Raw genomic sequence first — 8,478 nt, 5'->3', positions numbered from 1 at the left:
TATGGAGCTCTCTATCTGGATCATCCCAGCTAGTCGTCTTAATTTCCTTTCCTGATATTTTGTATGGACATAACACCAGTTGATTTTGTTGGCTTTCTATGACTGATGTTGCAAGTGTAGACGATTGGGCATTGGTCATCATGATGACGGGCAAAGCCTCTGGATTGATAGTAAATTTTGGTGGTATCGGTGGAGGACTTATGTAAATAGTTGTTGGATGAGGAGATATGGTCAAAGAGATATTTCGGGTTGAGTTGGAAGAAGAATTTGGGTTGGGGAGAAGGTTGAAAGTATTTCCCAGATTGACCAAAATGTTCCTCTGTACAACATTTGTCTCCTCATCATCAGTCTCAACTTGCAATAAACCTTTACCGCTACTGAGTGCTCCAAATCGGTTTGCCATTATAGTTGCGTCCTTGATGCTGATTCATAGCCAAAACAGTGTTCAATGCCAAGCAACCTTTAAAAAAAAATAAAGCTTTTACAAACAAAATAAAGTGTTAGCACATTCGTCATAACAAATAAATGCACTAAAATAATAAAATATATGATTAGATAGATAAATCCATGATATGGTTAAGAAGGAGCCCTAAACTAGAAACATTTGCAAAATGGATGGACGAGAATAACTTGTTATCTAGAGGGCTCTAACGAACGTGACTTGTTGATATGGAAGCGAATTGATTTAATGATTTGTGAAAGGTTGACTCATATCGAACATCAAAACTTTAGCTCTATCATAGGTTCTCGCCCTTGCATGGCTCTGAAATTTTAAAACAATTTGCCCCAATATTTAAGAAATTTTTGATTATTACTCTATGGCATGATATCCCTTTCGATCATACTCATCATGCGTGCCAAAAATCTGCCCTAGTTTCTTTGCTATAATCAGACCGAGCCTTATGTAGGTTGCATGCATATCCTAAATAAGGGAGGTGGGTGGGGAATGATAATTTTTCAAATTCTGTGATAGAGTCCTTGTTAATCATTCTTCTTCTTCATACCCATTATTGGAAGCTTAGAATGGCCTTCCTAGCAAGCAAGAGCGCAGATTTGAAAAAACTAGGCGTTACACTCATAAGTGGGAGATGCAGTTGTACGAAATTGAGAGTAGCCTTTTTCGTTGAACAAGTTCTTAAGATCAGCTATCACTTCCTTGACGCCATCAATTTCTTGCTCCATTTGTCACTTTTTCTTCAAGCTTAGTAATCTTATCTTGGTATGATTTGGATTTCTTGTACTCAAACTCATCTGCATCTAGGTCAATCACTGTGATTTGGTTGGCCATATTGTCCTTGAACTTGTGTTGCTTTGATGTTTAACTCAAGTCAAATTCTTTTGGAAAAAGGTATATATAGTCACTATGGAGTAGATAAATATTGAAGGCTAAGGGTAGAATATTTGGTAATGCGTGCCTAATAAACCAATGAGATCGGGTCTTGTAATGTTACAATATTTAAGAGAGGCCAAAGATGTGTGATTTTGATATTAGAAAATAATTTGTTGGTATTTGAATATAGACAAGCTCAGGATCAAAATAATTGATAAGGATATGGTAGTCAATGAAAAGAATATAAAATCTATTTTTTTAGCTTTGGCCAATCGTAAAGTTGTCGAGGCCTGGAATATAGTATCAACCATTTTGAGACTTATGGGATAGCACCTCGACTCACGTGCCAAAACTTAGAATTAACGGGTGCGTGAAGATTAATCTCGACGACCCGAAATAAGACGACGCATACACTTGAATTGAATAGGTGAAAATATTGAAAATAATTTGACGATGTAAATTGACCAAATAGTGGCCTTCTATTGTTTGGTAGATTGTGCAAGTTTGGACATATACCCACTTGTAAATGAGAATTGGCACAAAGGTTGAAATTCTAAGAGATATGAAGCTATGAGACGAATATTAGAGGTACAAGATTACGCTGTAATTGGAAAAATTATGTGAGACACGAGTGACAATATTTAAAATAATTATGTAACTAGATTTTTATGAAAAGGACACGAATAAAACTAACTCGCGAAATTAGATGGAAAAAATATTTTCTAATTATGAAATATTATGCCAGTTTTTTTTAAAGAAGTAGGAATGATATCTTGCTATAGGGAGTGATATGCTCATTGTTGTCTAAAGAAAATTCTTAATGCTAGTTTAAGACACTAATATCGATGAACTTTATGACGAACCGAGCTAGTTGAAGAGTTTGCGGGCAAAACGTCATGCCTTATAAAATGGAAGATCATGCCAGAGACTAAAAAGACATCTAAGAATTGGAGTGGACCTAAGAAAATTTTGGGCATAAGTAAATACCTAAATGGTGCTCTAGAGTCGTTAAAGAGCGCTAAGCGCGGAATGATTGGTGATTATTATTATTATTATTATTATTATTATTATTATTATTATTATTATTATTATTATTATTATTATTATTATTATTATTAAGTAAAACTATTATATAAAAAAATATGTCAACAAATAGAGTATATATTTAAATAAAGAAGTAAGCAAGCAGGATAGTCCATATTTTCATCTTTTGAAAAACAACAAAATGTTAGTAAAAATAATAAAGTCAAGTAAGCAACATAGCAAATAAGCGATGTAGCAAGTAAGCAAGCAAAGCATGTGACAGATTCCAAAGCATAACAAAATAATTGCGCGTCCTAATATGCAGGAGGGCCTCTTTGTGCCAGAGGTAGGCCTAACATGTATTTGAAAAATAAATATGCCATTATGTATCATCCCATTTCTATAAATGAATAATAAATAGTAAAGTATAACTGCTTAAACATCTTTCTTTTTTTTTTTTGTAAAAAAGGAGTGTATTTTCATCAAAAGAACAAAAGAAAGTATAATAACATATATTTATATAACTAATTATAATAAATTAATTAAGTAATTCTATTTTTGAAAAGCTAATAAAGTACATGAATTGCTTAAACCATTTTATTTATTTTTACGTAAAAAAAATCAAAAGAAAGTACAATAAAAAATATTTTGTCATGTGTAAACTTTTCGTTGTTCCGCAAGATAATGTCGTTTGAAAACTTTACACATGTTATAAAAAAGATAGTCATGCTTCTTTAACTTGGATATTATTAATTTAAAGTAAATGATCCACATAATTGGCATGTTCACCCTTCAAATAATGCACATTTACGTGATAAGGGGTCATTTGGGGTTGAAAACCCACTTGAACATTTAGGTAATGTCAACTAATGGGTTTAATACACCTCGGGTATTAAATCACCTAAGGTTAAAATGATGCATGCTCTTAAAAGGGTTTTGGTTTAGCTCTATCTTAGGTTGACTAAGAATGGGTTTTCTAGACTGGTCTGGTCCCAAGTTGACACTTGAGAGCGGAAAGCCCATGACTGTCGATTGCACCGTTGATCGACTTACCTACGAACTTTTCCTTAAAAGGTATTTTGAGTAGTGCACGGCCGCAAACCACGTAACCGCTAGGTGTATGCTTTGTGTGAATTTTCCAGAAGTGGAGGAAGTGAAATGGGAATGACAATTTATATAAAGCAAAAAGAATAGATGAACAATTCATAAAATACCATTTATCTTATAACGGCAATTCAAATAAACATCATAACAATCAAAAACACACAAATTAATTTTTATTATTAACCTAAGTTTGTTGTGGTTTAGAACCTAGAAATCCCCAACAGAGTCGCCAAGCTGTTATACCCCATTTTAACATGGGTCAAATTAGAGTATAACATATTGGTAAATTTGAGGTTTAATTAATTAAAAGAGTCGCCACCTAATTGTATTAATGGTGAATTAGGACACAAATTTTAACTAAGTAATGCTTAAAGTTAACTCTGTTTTATATGGTCTGCTTAGTCTTAAAAATTCTAGGTAAGGGTTCTAATTATTTTAAAAGGAAGGGGTAAAGCACCTTTTAAGATCCATTAAAAATGGTTAACCGCCCAACTTAGATTAGTTTACAGCTAAAAAAGTGACTCCAGAAAGAATCTCTATGGACTAGGACGTCTTTTAAAAGAAATCAAATTTCAAATCCAAATCTAAATATTTTGAATTAGCAAAATATGCTTAGGTTTCAAAACAAAAAAATTACATGTTGGATTGAAATTTTATTAAAACTAAACTTGAGAAAAACTGTCTTTTTTACTTAGGAAATGGATCAAAGTTCCGATGTAGTTTGGTTAAATATTCAACTCAAATTTATCAAAAAGCTTATCGTGAAAAAGGCGTCCTTTTGAGTAAAGAGTCAATTGATTTGAAAATATGTTCAAATTCTATCTTAGCTTATAAAAATACTTTCTCAAAAGTTTAAAAAAAAATAAAGACTCAATTGGTAACTATCTCCCCAAAGCTCTTAGCACTATCCTTTTAAGTCCTTTTTTCAATAAAATACTTTGCCAAAACTAAAGTTGTAATTTTAAATGATAAAATTAATCATCAATCATAAGTTCAAATAAACAAATCACAAAGATTAACAACATCAGACAGAATAAGTAGAAAACAAAGCCGCCATAGGCGATCCCAAGCGATTCGCTTGTTTTCCTCGCTATCTGGTGCTCTAAAGAAGATGGTATGTAACGACTCCATGTGGTGATGGGGTAATATTGAGTCTCTATGAGACTCCACTGCGAGTCTCGAATTAAGACTCTATTTGATCCAAAGTGTGCATGCAAAGAAAAGGAAAAATAAAGAATTAGGAGTCATCTATAACAGTAACAGCATATAAAGGCAATAAAACTAGTATTATACTTCTTTTGATTTATAACAGGACCTTAGTAGTAAATAAGTCCCTATTTCTTGTAGATATTACTGATGATAATCTACTTTGGTTAGTTATCCTCTATACTAAAGGTAAATTTAGGGTGAATACATAATGAATGCACTTTAAATTATCGGATTCAAAATAAAAAAGATATGCTGTCATGCAATCAAGATTTCAGTACTGAGAGGAAAGACTTAAATTTATAATATGTTTATAATCCAATAATATGTATTCAGCAGTTAGTGATAACCATTAGACAATTTTCATAGTTCAATAAACCTACAGGCGTATTCTTCTATGGTTAAACGAATCCAAACAATAGACAACAAAGCATTCTATATTCCTCAAAAACCAATAGCCTTCTACATTCAAACAAAAAAAAAAAGACAGTATTAGGCATAGTAAATTTTGCATACTCATGGTAACTAGACATGAATTATACTCTCTTAAAATTCTCTGCAAAAATAATGGGACCTATAGGCATAGTATTTATAAACCTCTAGTAAATAAGTGTGAATTTATAAATAAAATGAGTCCTAATCATGACATAGACATCAACTAAATCACGATTTATATATATATAGATAAAAAATGCTTAACATACTACTTTTAACAAACCCAAGAATCATAAGAATGTCATATTAACTTAATGATTTATCAAACATATGACGAATACTTATTTTTCATGATATCTAGGACATAGGACATGAATTAATCTCAACTTAAACCAAATCAAAAAAATATTCAAAACTAGCAGATTCGAAAGAAAAGGGGAAGGATAAAAAGAAGAAAGCACTGACCACTCAATCTTTTAAAAATACATGGTCTATCTTATAAAATGCTTAAATGCACGGTTTGTATATAACTCCTAAAACATGACTCTTATACTTAGATCATAATTCCTGGCTAAAACGGCATAACCCATTTTGTAGAGTAATTTTAACAAACATGTCTTCTTCACATTTTGTAAGTAAACAACTAGAACACGACTCACTAAGGAACGTTATTTCTACAGAAGATGAAACAACACATACTTTACGTCTAATAACAAAATAAGGGAAGATTACAGTTTAGAAAGAAAACTAACCTGTTGCGGAGCAGCGAACCGAGGCACGGATCTTAGATGCGTTATCGAACTCTAATTTTAAGACCACTCTTTCCTCTAGGACAAACGCATATTTGACTAAAATAAATGAAGATAATCGATTTTATGCAAGCGTAAATATCCAACAGAAGTAGTTGTGGAGTCAAAAAGAATGAAGCTTTTCTGAGATGAATAACAGTTCATAAGCATAGAATAATTTATAGAGGGAAAGAGCGGTGGCTCTAAGTTTGGTCTCAAAGGGTGAAGGCAACAGCTGAAGACCTTCAATTTTTGGGGTAAAAGGGGCAGCTCTCAGCTTGGTCGAAAATCTCTTCAAAGGCGGGTATTTATAGGCTGATATCTAGGGTTCTTGGTTTGGGCGGGATTTTGAAATTGAGTGAAAAGCTCTTGAACGTTTGAAATTTGAATGTTGATGTTGAAGAAAATTAAATGAGGTGCAGAGCTTCTTGTTCAAAAATGGTAATGGCAGGTCTGCCATGGCTGAGCAACAATGGAATTTGTGAAGAAAAGGAAAGGGAGGAGAAGAAGCATCTATTTTGGAGAGAGAATGGAAAAATTAAAATGCTAATTGTGTCTAGGTCTTTGAGAATGAAAGAATGAATTTCAGCCGTTGGATTAAGAGCTTATACGGCGGAGATTAAAGTCTGGAATATTAATCAAAACGACGTAGTTTTGATGGGGTTATAGAGTGTTCTATAGTTAGGCTAAAGTGGAGGATTTTGGACTGCTTGTTGGGCAGATTTGGGCCGACTTAGGCTTGGGCTAACTAATTGAGAAGACAATATTTGGGTTTTTTAGCCTCCTATCTTCTTGAGTATTTCTTTGGGCATCTAATTTTTTATAAAATATTCTAATAATCATATTATATAATACTATGTAATGTGAACATATAAAAATAGCCTTTACACTAATTGTTATGTATAGAACTATAATGTTTTTGGAACAAGTATTTATAAACTGTATGATTAAAGAAACATTACTATTTAATTAAATAAAGGAAAACGATATGTTTTTCACAAATGGCGATAAAAATGAAAATAAAAGTAACAATAACAACAACAACAACAACAATAATAATATTAATAATAGTAATAATAATAATAATAATATCTAATGTTAGTAATAATATTAGAAATAATAACAATAATAAAAATAATGATACTAATTAGGTCTATCTTAGGATAACAACTGTAAAATGGTTATTCTTAAATTATTAGTAATTTTAGAAGCTTAAAGAAATAATTTGGAAGAAAGGAGGGTCAAAATTGGATGTCAACAACTATTTGAGTTTCGTATTTATTTACTGCAAGTTACTGTTCCATTTTGTTCCGTATTTCCTTTTTGCTTTATTATATACTGCTGCAGGTTATATTGTATAAGCCCTGCCTTAGCCTCGTCACTACCTCGTCGAGGTTAAGATCGACACTTACCAGTACATGGGGTTGATTGTACTGATATTGCACTCTGCACTTTCTGTGCAGATTTCGGAGCTGGTTGTGGCTGATCGAGAGGTCGGCTGCAGGCATTCATCAAGGAGATCCAAGATAGTTCTGCAGGCGTCCGCAGGCCCTGGCATCCCTTCTTATGTTTTCCTCATTTCTATTTTATTTTCTTTCTAGACAGATGTATTTTTCTTTCAAACCCATACTTGTAGTATTCATAGAATGTTCGTGAGTTATGACACCAGTTTCTGGGTGGTAACTGTTCGATTTTGTTAATAGTATAAGGATAATCAGTTAAATACGTACTTCTACTTTTATTTCTATTTGAATTAGCTTTTGTTAATCTTAACTATGAAAATGTAAAGGAAAATGTGATTATAACTCTAACGTTGGCTTGCCTAGCGAGTACGATATTAGATGCCATCACGGTCCCGACGGTGGGAAATTTGGGTCGTGACAGATATTCGCTGAGGTAATTTGCTTGAGCCCTATTATCATTAACTATGGTGTTTTCTCGTTGATTTCCCACCTAATTTGTAAGATTTTTGAAGTGAAATAAGGGGTTAGGGTTTGGGATTTTGGAGAAAGTAATTTGGAGATTTGAAGGACCAAATGATGTCAGATTTTAATGAAATTGGTATGGGTAGACTCGTGAGTGAATGTGATTTCTAGTTTTGTGGGTTTTGTTGGATTCCGAGACGTGGGCCCGGGGGCCAGGTTTGAATCGATTTCGGGATTTGGCCTATAATTTTGTATTTTTCTTGTGGAGTTGGTTTCTTAGCCTATATTGATTATATTGTATTGCTTGTGACTAGATTCAGGACGTTTAGAGGCCGATTTGAGAGGCAAAGACATCACAGAGTAGGATTTTGGCTTGGTTTGAGGTAAATAACGCTTCCAAACTTGGATGTGAGGGTTCGAAACCCCGAACTATGTATTATGTGATTAGTATTGAGGTAACACACATGCCAAGTGACAGGCGTGCGGGCATTCACCATAAGAATTGTGGCCTGGTGATTCCATGGCACTGTTTAGTGACTCTATCCTATTGATATCCATGTTTTCACCATGTGATAATGTAGTTGAGCTGTAAATCATGCTAGATATCATGTTTATGCATTTTGCTGTCATTGTTCTGGGTTGTTTTCATGACATTGTGAACCTGGGG

General features: G+C 33.1%; 1 long non-coding RNA gene across 1 annotated transcript; it reads right to left on the bottom strand.

Annotated features, from left to right (window-relative positions):
* Nucleotides 1–4,405: 4,405 nt before the first annotated feature.
* On the bottom strand, nt 4,406–6,500 carry LOC107767747 (uncharacterized). The gene is made up of 2 exons (XR_001643968.2): nt 5,851–6,500; nt 4,406–4,648 (listed from the first exon to the last, which is right to left on the bottom strand). It is a non-coding gene; the product is annotated as an uncharacterized LOC107767747 (long non-coding RNA).
* Nucleotides 6,501–8,478: the final 1,978 nt, after the last annotated feature.

The sequence above is a fragment of the Nicotiana tabacum genome, chromosome 11, assembly GCF_000715075.1.
Source record: "Nicotiana tabacum cultivar K326 chromosome 11, ASM71507v2, whole genome shotgun sequence".
NCBI classification, from domain to species: Eukaryota; Viridiplantae; Streptophyta; class Magnoliopsida; order Solanales; family Solanaceae; genus Nicotiana; species Nicotiana tabacum.
This window is presented reverse-complemented; position numbering and strand designations above follow the sequence as displayed.